At 44.3% G+C, this 13,679-nt stretch overlaps 1 protein-coding gene across 3 annotated transcripts in view; it reads left to right on the plus strand.

Moving 5' to 3' along the window:
* The window catches only part of MYLK (myosin light chain kinase), a 267,670-nt gene that overhangs the window by 42,762 nt on the left and 211,229 nt on the right, over positions 1 to 13,679 (plus strand). For 2 of the 3 annotated variants that reach the window (XM_059920958.1, XM_059920959.1), the window contains exon 2: positions 6,665 to 6,823. The exons of the other annotated variant lie outside the window; for it this stretch is intronic. The gene's annotated coding sequence lies outside the window, so the exon portion shown is untranslated. The remainder of the gene's footprint in view (positions 1 to 6,664; positions 6,824 to 13,679) is intronic. 3 annotated transcript variants of the gene reach the window in all.

The raw sequence follows: 13,679 nt of genomic DNA on the forward strand, positions 1-13,679 counted from the left end.
CAGACTTGTCGCCATAGTGACAGTGCTCAAACGGAGGCTTTAAAACCAGAAAACACCAGGTCAGAGGGATTCTTTTGGAGCCATGATTCTCCAGTAGAGGACTCATCTATTGTGTGCTATGGAGGAGAGGGACAAGGAGTTTGAATAGCTTCCCTTCCTTCCTGTCTCTTGCTGTGGGGCTTTTGTTTTGGTTTTTCTCTCTGAATTGATGTGGCCTTTGGAAAGGGGTGCCTCCCTGCAGAAGGAACTCATCTTCATTAAAACCTGTGTCAGAAGCTGGAGGCACCAACAATAAACTATCCTAGAAAGAAACTAAGAAAACAATCCCATTTACAATAGCATTAAAAAGAAATATGAATAAATTTAACTAAGGAGGTGAAAGACCCATACACTGAACACTATAAGACATTGGTGAAAGAAATTGATTAAGACACAAGTAAATGGAAAGATAGCTCATGTTCATGGATTGGAAGAATTAATATTGTTAAATCATCTGTACTACCCAAAATGATCTACAGATGCAATGCAATCCCTATCAAAATTCCAATGACATTTTTCACAGAAATAGAACAAACAATCCTAAAATTAGTATGGAACCACAGAAGACTCTGAGTAGCCAAAGCACTCTTGAGAAAGAAGAACAAAGCTGGAGGTATTACAATTCCTGATTTCAAACTATATTACAAAGCTATACTAATCAAAAAAGTATGGTACTGGCATTAAAACAGACATGTATCAGTGGAACAGAATAGAGAGCCCAGAAATAAACCCACACATATACAGTCAACTAATCTTTGACAAGGGGTCCAAGAATACACAATGGAGAAAGAAGAGTCTCTTCAACAAATGGTGTTGGGAAAATTTTGCATATCCATATGCAAAAGAATGAAATTAGACCCTTATCTTATACTATACACAAAAGTCAAATCAAAATGGATTAAAGACTTAAACAGAAGACCTGAAACTTTAAAACTCTTAGAAGAAAACATAAGAAGAAAGCTCCGTGACATTGGTCTTGGCAATGATTTTTTAGATATGACACCAAAAACTCAGGCAACAAGAGCAGAAATAAACAAGTGGGACTATATCAAACTAAAAAGCTTTTGCTCAGCAAAGGTAACCATCAACAAAATGAAAAGGCAACATACAGAATGGGAGAAAATATCTGCAAACCATATATCTAAAAAGGGATTAATATCTAAAATATATAAAGAACTCATATAGCTCAATAGCAAAAACAAAACAAACAAAAACCCACCACAAAGATATCAGATAACCCAATTAAAAAATGAGCAAGGGCCCTGAATAGACATTTTTCCAAAAATGACATCCAGGTGGCCAATAGGTATATGAAAATGTGCTCAACATCACTAATCTTACTGATGGTGCTGAAGGACAGACAGAACAAAAAGTAGTTCTGAAGGAACTGTTACTGTAACTGAAGCTTGTAGAAGGATAGAGATTATATATATATATATTATTTTATTCTGTTATATATCTGATTCTAAGTGTTGAAAACTGACCTAAGTATTCTTCACTAGTTCATGTCTTTATCCTTTCATGTGTTTTGTGAATTCCTATAGATAAAATGTGTTTTATGGTTATTAGTCTTACAGACAAAAAGTTCCAAGTCCTCTCATTGTTCCAAGTTCTCTCCAGTGTTCAAGTTTTCCTCTACTGTGTATCATAGGGTGTCTGACCCACTAGTTGCTAATGTTATCTGGTAGTGTTATTCTTGGACTTTAATGACCTCAGAGTTTCCACATTACCTCCTTCTGTTATAAAACAGCATACAAGTAGGGCCTGAGGAGAGTTCTCCAAACCGAGAATTTCAGGACAGTTTCTCTATAGGGGGTTCACTAAGAAATCCACAGGAATCATGTAATGCCTAGCAGATGCTCCTTCTCTTTAGGGAAGGCACACATGTCTCTGGGGTGTTGTATGATTCCAGATACTTGGAAGTCTTCTAGGTGGTTCTTGATGTGTCTAATATGGAATAATCCCCAAAATATATTAAGTGAAAAAAGCAAGGTACAAAACAGAGTGTGTCATATGCTATCATTTGTTTTTAAGAAAGAAAGTGGGGACAAAAACATATGTATTTTTATAACATATCCCTAGAAGACACTGATGACATGGCTGATTCTGAGGAAGGGAAGTTGGAGCTGAGTACCTAGGAGCAGGGGAGGGTGAAAGGCCTTTTACTGCATACGCTTTGAATCTTTTGAATTTTGAATCATGTAAATGTATTGGCTATTCAAAGAGAAGTACAAGTTTGATTAAAAACAAAATCCTTCTACCAAGAAATAAACCAGCACACCTGTGGTCACTTTATCTACAGCAAAGGAGGCAAGAATATACAGTGGAGAAAAGATAGTCTCTTCAATAAGTGGTGCTGGGAAAACTGGACAGCTACATGTAAAAGAATGAGATTAGAACATTTCCTCACACCATATACAAAAATAAACTCAAAAAGGGTTAAAGACCTAAATATAAGACGTGAAACCATAAAACTCCTAGAGGAGAACATAGGCAGAACACTCTTTGACATAAATTGTGGCAATATTTTGGGGGATCTAGCTCCTCATACAAAAGAAATAAAAGCAAAAATAAACAAATGGGACTAATTAAACTTAAAACTTTTGCACAGCAAAGGAAACCATCAACAAAACAAAAAGACAATCTACTGAATGGGAGAAAATATTTGCAAATGATGCAACTAACAAGGGATTAACATTGAAAATATACAAACGGCTCATATAACTCAATATAAAAAAAAAATAACAATCCAAAGAAGAAATGGGCAGAAGACTTGAATAGACTTTTTTTCCAAAGAAGACATAGTGATGGCTAACAGGCACATGAAAAGATGCTCATCATCGCTATTAGAGAAATACAAGTCAAAACAACGAGTTATCACCTCACACATGTCAGGATGGCTATCATCAAAAAGTCTACAAATAACAGATGTTGGTGAGGATGTGGAGAAAAGGTAATCCTTGTACACTGTTGGTGGAAATGTAAATTGGTGCAGCTGCTATGGAAAACAGTATGGAGGTTCCTCAAAAAACTAAAAATAAAACTACCATATGATCCAGCAATTCCATTCCTGGCTATATATCTGGAAAAAATGAAAACACTAATTTGAAAAGGTACATGCACCCCAGTGTTCATAGCAGCACTATTTACAATAGCTAAGATATGGAAGCAACCCAAATGTCCATCAACAGTTGAATGGATAAAGAAGATGCTGTAGATGTATACAATGGAATATTACTCTGCCATAAAAAAGAATGAAATTCTGCCATTTACAATGATGTGTATGGACCTAGAGTGTATTATGCTAGTGAAATAAGTCAGACAGAAAAAGACAAATACTGTGTTATCACTTATATGTGGAATATAAAAAATAAATAAATATATCTAGTAAAACAGACTCACCAATGTAGAAAACAACCTAGTGGATACCAATGTGGAGAGGGAAGAGGCGAGGGGCAAGATAGGGGTATGGGATTAAGAGATACAAACTACTATGTATAAAACAGATAAGCAACAAGGATATATTGTATAGCACAGGGAATTATAACCATTATTTTGTAATACCTTTAAATGGAATATATAAAAACACTAAATCACTATGCTGTAAATGCTGTAAATCACTATGTGTACCTGAAACTAATATAATACTGTAAATCAACTATGTTTCAATAAAAAAAAATCCTTCTAGCATGGTTAATCTGACTTGAGATTTAAATTGGCCCTTGATAATTCACTCTTTGCTCCCATTTCTCATCACTTAGGTCTTCCCTCTCAGACCCCCTGCCTCTGATCATTTGCCTGCAACAGACATGTTGCAGTATCCCCCTCCCTCTCAGAGTCTAATAGAGAATCTGCACAGGGGTGAGCCAGCATTTCTAAAATATCTCTGGTGACCAATTGCCATGTTCAGCCCTAAACCTTCTAGACTGGTGGTTCTCAAACTTGAGCCTGAATCAGACTCACCTGGAGGGCTTGTTAAAACACACCTGGCTGGACCCACCCTCAGTTTCTTCTATTCAGCCGGTGGGGGGTAGTTCCAACAAGTTCCCAGGTGATGCTAGTTGGGAACCACACTTTGAAAACCAGTGCTGTAGACTAGTTTCTCCTGTGATGTGTTGATGTGCAGTTTTGATGTCCCAGCTGTGTCCTCATTTAGACATATAAAGAAATAAGAAACGGGAGAGGTTTGTCCCTTTCCACAGGCATGCTTATAGCTCACCATCATCCAGCTCTCTCTCTAGCCAACAGTACTCATCAGGCTCCAATCCCCTTATAAAATGATCTGCATGTCACCACCAGCAGGACTGACACATCAGAAGCCTGCATCCCCCTTCATCTGTACTCCCAGAGCAGACATTCTTGTAGTCTTTGCTGTCAACTCTCTGTGAAGATTTAATTGGTATTTAAGGCATTAGAAGAGTCATGCTAATTACTGATTCCCCTTCCACTGTTTCTCAGCAGGGGTACTATTAGCATTTTAGATGAGATAATTCTTTATAATGAGTATTCTGTTTAATGTAGGATATTAGCATTCTTGTCCTCCCACCCCCAAGTCATATGGGAATTAATAATCCCACCACATTTCCCAGTGCCCCTCCCCCTCGAACCTTCCTCTTCCCCTCTTCGCTGCAGAATGCGTGGTGAGGTGCCCTGAGAACCACTGTGTCTTGTATTTAAGCTTCCAGACCCCTGCCCAAATGACATTGCTTTAGTTCCCTGCAAAAATCTCAAGTCATGTTTTAATATTTTTCTTACTTTCATAAGTGTTGATGTTAAAAAGGGGCCAAATAGTGAGCATTTCTTTCTGAAAACCCTATGGGTAGAATCGTTCCTGTGATGTTCAGTTCCCTCTCTGTAGAGATTAGCACTGTTTCTTGATGAAGTGCCTTTGCATCTTCACAGCAAGGAGAATTATGTGACCCATTCTGTTTCCTTTTTTTTACTATGAGTGTCATGAAACTTAGGGGACAGATGTAATGCTTGATACGTTTGTAAAATTAGAAAACCATTTTGCATATATTATCAGCTTTTATACAGTTTTAGTTTTTAAATAATCAGTTTAATTTTGTATTTTCTTGTGAGTGACTTCGGGTCCTTTTGGAAACAATCCTTGATGCAGGTTGAGCTGTGAAAGGATTATAGCCGGAAGTGGCCTAATCCGCTGGACAAAAGAATGGGCGTGGCAGAGCATCTCTGGCTCCTGTGGGCACAGGGTGGGATGCGGGCCTGAGGCACCGGAGGAGCAGCAGACCAGGAGGTGCCTCCTGCTGGCAGCCCGCGGAAGAGTGGCTGGTGAGGATGAGGTGCCACGTGTGCTCCAGCTGGAGGTGGAGTCAGGGTCAAGCCACAGGTGCCTGAGCCCTTTACCAAGGGTGGAGAATCCTTGAGTAGAGGGGCAGCGGATGGACTGAGCTTGCTGGGTGGAGAGAAGTTCCGCTGGGACCGACTGGCTTAGGCCATGAGAGACATTAGAAACCATTACTTATGGGAACACCATCCTGCTTCAGCTCCCACCTGGTCCTGTGGCCACACGGGTTCCCAGCAGCAGCAAGTGGGTTCAGGTGGGGCTGGCACCCTCGGGATTAGCTCTCTGCTGGAGCTCCCTGTTCAGGTGGGAAAGGACGTCTAGCTGCGGCCCTGTAACAGGGTGAGGGTTCCACCCCATCCCACCCCTCTTCAGAGGGTCCAGTCACTCCCGTTTCTTCTTCAATGTACACCTCAAAGTGGGGGGGACCACCACCCTAGACTGAGCATCCACCCTCTAGATCTCCTGTGTGATGGAAGGGATGTGTAAGGACCTTTCCGCCTGGAAGTTCCTCTGCTGAAATTCCATCATGAGCATTTGATTTCCTTTGGGTTTACAAAGAATCTTTTACTAATACACCTTCTGGAAGGGCAACGCATAATGGGCTCAGAGACAAGTCATTTGTTCCTTTGAGAGAACGGATTTACCGCATACTCTTGATATAAGTATTTGTTTCCCTCTTAAGGAATATATGAGATTTGCTGCTGGAGGGAAACAGGTTTGTGAAGGGGGGAGAAGGGGTAAACTTCAGGAGCCTGGACCAGGCTGAGGGGTGGGCGCCGTGGGCTGCCTACATGTGGGTTCTGCGGGGCATGGGACGTGGGCTGGGTCCTGGGACAGTGGGGGGCGGGGGCTCACTCATTCCTGAGGACAGTCTTCTCCCAGGTGTGGGTACTTTCTCCCTGTCCTGTGGGCATCCCCTTCCCCTGGCTGTGTCACCAAAGCCGGGCCCCTGACTACCCAGGAGCCGGCCCCCTCCAGAGACCCCAATGGCCTCCTGACAGGCCTGCCGGGTGTCCTTCCTCCCTCATCCCTGCTAGGGCCTCTCCCCAGACCCTGCACCCTCACCCCAGCGCCATCCTCCCTGGCTCTCCTGCATCTGTCCTCTGCGGAGGAAGGAGGCACCTTTCTGGTTCTCCTTGTAATCATTGTTCCTGAACTCGAAACCCATAGCCCCCCACACGTGGTCATAAAAGCAACTGTTGCTGTCCTTGGGGCATTTCCACCAGCCTCTCCGGTGATAAGGTCCTCCGGCTGCCGCGCCCACTCCCTGTTGCGTGTCTGTCCCTGACTCGGCTTTCCTGTCCTCCTTTCCGCCAGGCACCGGCCAGGTGGCTGCCAGATCGGCTGCCCCTGCTGCAGTCCAGAACACTTCAGGAGTGTCCCGGCTGAGGGCTCCCCACGGTGAGGCAGACCTCCAGGACTTCTTTCCTTGTCCTCTCAGCCCAGTTACCACAACAAACAGCAGAGGAGACATTGGTGAGTGGGCAGAGTTTAAATTGTGCTGTTGACCCCTCCCCCTCAGTCCACCCTGAGGAGCTGCCGGAGGGGAAGAACTGTGTGCCTTCCTGGCCATCCGGGGGGGACCACAGCCCCCAAGGTGAGATGACACCTGGCCAGGTGCCGAGGCAGGTGGGGGTGAAGTCAGCATGCTTTAGCATTATCTGTTGACCTTGGCTTAGCCGGTCGGAATTCTAGAACCGGTCAAGCCAGTGGGAGCCATCGGTGGAGCCAGCCAGGAATCAAGATTGATTAAGAGCCTGCTGGGTGCCCTGGCCTCTGCTAGAAGCTATTCGTACTGCCAAACTGTGGTGTTCCAGCTTCCCGACTGCCCCAAACTTCTTCCTCCACTGCTCCAGGAGGCTGCTGTGATGAACTCCATTTGTTTTTGTTTGTTTGTTTGTTTGAAATTAATTAATTAATATTTATTTTTGGCTGCATTGGGTCTTCATTGCTGTACATGGGCTTTCTCTAATTGCAGCGAGCCGGGGCTACACTTTGTTGCGGTGCACGGGCTTCTCATTGCGGTGGCTTCTCTTCTTGCGGAGCACGGGCTCTAGATGCACGGGCTCAGTAGTTGTGGCTCGCAGGCTCAGTAGTTGTGGTGCATGGGCTTAGTTGCTCCAAGGCATGTGGGATCTTCCCGGACCAGGGATCAAACCCGTGTCCCCTGCATTGGCAGGCGGATTCTTAGCCACTGTGCCACCAGGGAAGTCCCTCCATTTGGTTTTGATTTCCCCTTTGACCCTGTGGTTGCTTGGCAAGTAGACCTTGTTGGGGTTGACACACAGGTAAAATTCCATGTTAATGGGGGCCCAGCTATTCCGGGTGCTGAGCAAGAGCTGCACAGACGTGGTCATCTCCACTCTGCTCAGTGAGAAGTCCTGTGTTAGGGTAACATAGAGTGAGTGTTCAGATGGGGACTTCTTTGGGCAGCTATCCAATAGTGAATAATATTTCAAATAATATTCTGAAATATATTTCTCAATAGTATTTCAAACATGTCGGTGATCTTTTGGGATTTCCTATGTGTTATTTGAGGGGGGGCGGGATTCTTTGCTTTTTGCAGCTTTAGCCAGTGAGGGAGATGGGTTTTCTGTTGCCACCATGCTGACCCTCAGGCTTATAGCACGTCAGGGGTCCTCAGCCAGTGTCAGCCAGGGGGCCATCTGTTCACTCTCAGTGCAATGGAGGCTGATGGGGCCACAACCAATTCTAGTGAAGCAAAGAGTGTGAGAAGGAAGAGGAAGGGAAAGAGGAATTAGTGAAAGGAAGCGTGGCCTGTGATTTTATAGCACTGATTGTTTCCCCCATGGTTCTAAAGCTGCTTTGAACTATGGCCCCATCACTGAAGTGAGAGAGTAGCCTCTTAGACTACTTGGAAAGGCAAAAAAAGTATGTAGGGGCTGCTCTTTCATTAAGAAAATAAATCCTGTAACTTGAAAGGAATTTAAAAAAAAATGACAGTGAGGTTGGACTCTAAAGTGGCTAATAAAGAAAAAAAGTAGTGGTGTCCTACTGCTGCCTGAAAGAAAATACAGAACCTGCATCTGAGATGGGAGGCATTATTTTAGTATTCAGGGGAGGCTGGATCAAAGTGAACACTGTATGTCTGAGCATGGCTCCCTTGGAAGGCAAAGGCTTAAAGCCATGACTTTGTGAAGCAACAGAGGCAGAAGATCAAAGGATGGAGAAATTAACGCAAGTCGCTTTATTTTAAAGGCAGGTTTGCCTCGGCTAAAATAGGGCTGAAGGTAGAGCCTCTGGTGCTGAGAGGGCTGTGCATGAAGCCCTTTCTGTGTAGTTACCAGCTTTATGCTCAGGACAGGGAAGTTGTAAAACCTAGAGCAGATGGGGCTGCAGAAATCATCCAGTACTCTTTTTCCTCCTTAGTGAGGAAACGGGGCCTCATGAGCACAGCCGTTAACCTGGCCGGTGTAGAGCCTGTCCAGAACTCGGTGCCCTTCTCCAGGGTCCCTTAAAGTCTGAGACGGTGGGCCCCTCACAGATGATGCAGGGACCTTTAGCAAATGTTTCTTTCTTTTTAAAAAAATTTATTTATTTTTTGGCTGCGTTGGGTCTTAGTTGCGGCGAGCGGGGGCTACTCTTCATTGCAGTGCACAGGCTTCTCATTGCGGAACACGGGCTCTAGGCGCGCTGGCTTCAGTAGTTGTGGCACGCAGGCTCAGTAGTTGTGGCACATGGGCTCTAGAGCGCAGGCTCAGTAGTCGTGTCACCCGGGCTTCGTTGCTCCACGGCATGTGGGATCTTCCCAGACCAGGGCTCGAACCCGTGTCCCCTGCATTGGCAGGCGGATTCTTAACCACTGCGCCACCAGGGAGGTCCCGCATGTGTGTATTCTTTTTCAGATTCTTTTCCATTATAGATTACTGCAAGATATTGACTATTGTTCCCTGTGCTATACAGTAGGATCTTGTTGTTTATTTTATATATAGTGTGTATCTGTTAATCACAAGCTCCTAATTTGTCTCCCCTTCCCCTTTTCTAACTGTAAGTTTGTTTTGTGAGTCTGTTTCTGTTTTGTAAATAAGTCATTTGTATCATTTTTTAGATTCCACATATAAGTGATACCATATGAACTTTGTCTGACTTACTTCACTTAGTGTGATAATCTCTAGGTCCATCCATATTGCTGCAAATGGCATTATTTCATTCTTTCTTATGGCTGAGTAGTATTCCATTGACTGGGTTTTATTGATCTGTACCTGTGGGGGTAACCAGGTGTGAAGGTCTGGCCATCTCTGACTGGGGACAGTCTGTTGTGGAACAGCCTCAAAACCCCCTAAGGGTTGGATACATTAGGAGTTAATCTGCGTAGGTAGAGAGATGAGTTTTCTGACAATCGGGAGTCTGGGATGAGATTTGGATCCTGTCCTGTCTCTTACACAGACATAATGAAACCAGAGGACCGTTGGATCATAGGAAAGCATAGAAGCAGTTTCTGGATGGGACACTGTGAGAGCTTTGCAGAGATGGGAGGCCACCTTGAGGAGGCAGGACCAGAAGTTGAGAGCCCTCTATAACACAAGGGAGACTTGGGGTCTGGGATGAGAGTTTAAGCTGGTAATAGGCCTGCAAGCCAAGGATCCATCCCCTGGAGTTATCCTGGGAACCTAATTACTAAACGTTACTGGGTAATCCTTGATCATGGGGCCTGATAAAGCCCAAGCTTACTGCTGAAACTATGTTAAGGTAAAAGCTGTTTTTATTCGTTTGATATCCATTAAAGCCATCACAGATTAATTATTTTTCAAAAGAAAGAAAACTATGCCACAGTTCTGCAAGTAACTTATGACCAGATGTTGAGATCTTGGTAGACCCAGTCATGCTTAAAAATATTGTAAGAAATCTTCAGACAGTAAAATCTAAAAATAAAACCCCCTTAATTTAAAAAGATGAATAAGAGAAAAAGCATTGTAGTTCAAGAGATTTATTGGCTCACTTATTTTTATTTATTTTTGAAAAGAATCACGTTATAGTTTAATGCCAGATGCTGAGACCCAGATATACCCAGTTTTGTGGTGGAGAGGGAGGATACCTATAAAATGCAAGAAAGTACCCAAGGGACAAAAGGATGAAAATCACTGGTTGCTTATCTGAATAGTCAACGGGTACCTGTGAGCTAGAGTTTATCATGTGCATGAATCCTTGATCTGAAAATGAGGGACAGTGGTAGTGGCAGTGGTAGAGGATGGGAGTAAAGATCTTGTCCCACTAATTTACGGTGTCTGAAGAAGATTTGGAACCACTGACAGCTTCATATCTACCGGCCTCCTATTAAGCTACCTGGGGTGAGTTGAAATTGCATTTCATAACATTGTCCCTAACCGTGCCCCTGTCTTTCTTAGTGCCAGAGATGAGTCTGAAGCACATACAGGGCAGTATTTGCACTTCCCTACCCCATTCACACAGCTGCCTTCTCAGATCTCGACTTGCTCTGGGTTACAGCCTTAGTGGTTTTAGGCCAGATTTCCCAACAGGACATGGGTGTTCTTACCTCTTCTTCCTAACTACACCAGCTGGTGTCCTGCTGATCTTCAGCTGTGTCACATCCCATAGGTCACACATCTCTACCTTTTGGAAGTGGAGGTGTTAATATAGAGGCTCACGCAGTGCTCTCAGTAAAGGCTAAGGGGAGAACGAAGCGCATCCTAGGATGATTGTAGAACTCACCGTGCCCTTAGCCACAAATTGAATGAAGGTAGAAACTTGTCAAGAGTTTTATACAATTCAAACTGGTGTCTCATGCTACGGATGAGAACCTAGATTTAGAAGGAGGGTCTACCTGATCTGGTGGGAGAAGTGAGTGGAACAGGAGGAGAGACTATGGTCTGTGCACCTCTGACAAAGGCACTGGAAAGGGGGACCTTCAAGTTCAAAAGATGTCTCCCCTCAAAAAAGCTTTAGAAGACACCTCAAATGAATGGAACTTTCGATTAAAATCAAGAAGATGAAAATCGAAATGAATAAATAAGGAAATAAATAAAAATTCTTCACTTAGAATTTTTAGAAAATCAGCTAAGTGTAGATAGACTATGATAAGGTTGATGATAGTTTAAGATCTTTACTGTAGGGGTCAGGGGGTGGTTATTTTGTCACTGTCTCTTCTCTAAGTTGTCTTTACTAACTATGGAGGGTCTGAGATTTCACCAACTGGCAAGCTAGTGAGTTTGCTGCCAAGGTTTCATGAATGCTGGCAGAAGATGAGCTCCATGGGTTAGGGACAGGACTTTATGATTCACAACAATGACAGTGACCAGAGAACCAGCATTTTCTCTCACTGGTTCTTTGAGCTCCAATCTCCATAGGGTGACACCTGCCCACACAGTGGAGAGAAATCCTGAGATTAGGGAACTCAAACCTTTTATAATGGACAGTAAGCGTGCCTGATCTTTGCTCCAAAGGAAGACACTCTTTCTTCCAAGGTTGTTTATGATACAAATGTTCTTGAAAAGATAATCTGGAGCAAAGGCAGTCAGTGCCTGCGCTTGCCGGATATACAGCACATGAGAGACCCATAGAGAATGGCTCCTAGCTGCTGCATCCGTACAAAGGGGAAGGAAGCTAGTGTATATGGCCTGCTTCTTCTGCACCACGCACTGACCAGGAGACTTCTCACAACTTACCTCATCAAAGCTCAGAGGTGGTACTGTTGTTTTATGAGTAAGAAAGCTGGTGAGTAACGGAGTATCAGCTGCAGGAATTGTATATGCATTGCATATTTCTTATGCTAAGCATTGTGCTAAGAAATAGCTGAGACTTAATTAGCTGCTTATCAGCTGCCTCGCCAGGCACAGTTCTAAGAGTTCTCTATGAACTGACTTATGCATTTCTCATAGCTAAGATTATCAGGTGCTGCAGAGGAAACTGCAGAGGAAATTGAGGCATGGGGGATGACGGCGCCAAGATTCAAACCTGTGGTTTATCCACTGTGCTCCTGTCTTCTTTCTTCAGTCCTCAGGGTCACACCAAGGGGGTCCTGGTGAAACTAGCATGAACCCAGAGGATGTGAAACGGTTTGGAAGCAATGGCAAGTAGGAACAGTTGAAAGGGTCGAGTGTGTTTCATCTGCAGAAGGATAAAGGATAAATGATGATTGTCTTCAGATATTTGTAACCATGTTTTGTAGAAAGGTAGAGTTGATGTGACTCCAGGGGACAGAATTGGGTCCAGTTAGGCGAAGCCATATCAGGGCTCAGCAGACCCTGCTGTACACAGTGACCGGAACTCCTTCCCCAGCCACCCCTTCCTGTCTCCTCTCTGAGCATTTTCCCCTGTCAGACATGCCCAGAGAGGGTTCCTGCATGAGTGGGGCAGGGGGAGTTCTAACTCTAGGGAACCCCAACCTGCCCTAAGGGGGCTGGAGAGGTTAGTCTCAGATACATCCCTAGTCCTGCAGTTCCCGGCATTCTTACAGAGGGACCCACCAGGATCTTGGCTAAGTCCTCCCTCCACCCCTGATGGGTTTGGTTCCATCCCTGTAATCACCAGCCTCATGGCTCAGCCAGGTCCTGGCAATTGTCCACAAACATATCAGTCCCACCCTTGCCCAGTTTGGGGCAGAACAGCATTCCTCTACTGGATGGGAGGTTGAGTTCGAAGATCTCCCTGCACTCTTAACTGTGTCTGTGGTTTTGTGGTTTACTCTTTCCTTGTCGAGTAGCCCATGCTTTAAAAAGCAAGTGGGACCAGGCGGTTGGGTCCACTGCTGCTCTGTAAGGACCTGGCTGTGGACCCGTGGTCACTCCCCTGGTCTTGGGCAGCTCCAGTCCTGAGTGGAACAGGTCTGGTTCAGATGCAGGTCCAGGAAGGCATTTGGGAAGATGGTGAAAAATAGGAATGGTGGCAACTGGTTTGATGGCATGTGTTCCACTCAGCCAGAAACATCTTCTGTCAGAAGCTACAGACACCCTAAATGTGGTCTCAATTAGCCTGCGCGTATCTTTGCAATAAGTACATCCTCATCAAAGGATTTTAGAGAGTGATGTTTAGCCCCATGTAAAGGGCATGATCAGAATCTGATCTCTGATCCCGAAATAATGTCTCTGCTATTCCAGATGTCAGGAGTAACTAAAAATATACTTAAAACTCTGAGGAATTCTTGGTTTACTGGACCCATCTCCTTTTTCTATCGACCTACCTCCGGAAAGCAAGAGAACAAAGAAATGAGCCAAAAAGCTTTAATTATCCAGTCTGCTGACATTCTTTTATCTGAGCCGCCGATATTAAGTTTGCACAGCATTGCATTTCAATCACAGAGCTAAGAGCAACCTCTGCAAACTTGGGCCTTTGTCCTGCTGCTCGTTGTGGCCAG

Source organism: Balaenoptera ricei, chromosome 4 (assembly GCF_028023285.1).
Source record: "Balaenoptera ricei isolate mBalRic1 chromosome 4, mBalRic1.hap2, whole genome shotgun sequence".
Classification (NCBI taxonomy): domain Eukaryota; kingdom Metazoa; phylum Chordata; class Mammalia; order Artiodactyla; family Balaenopteridae; genus Balaenoptera; species Balaenoptera ricei.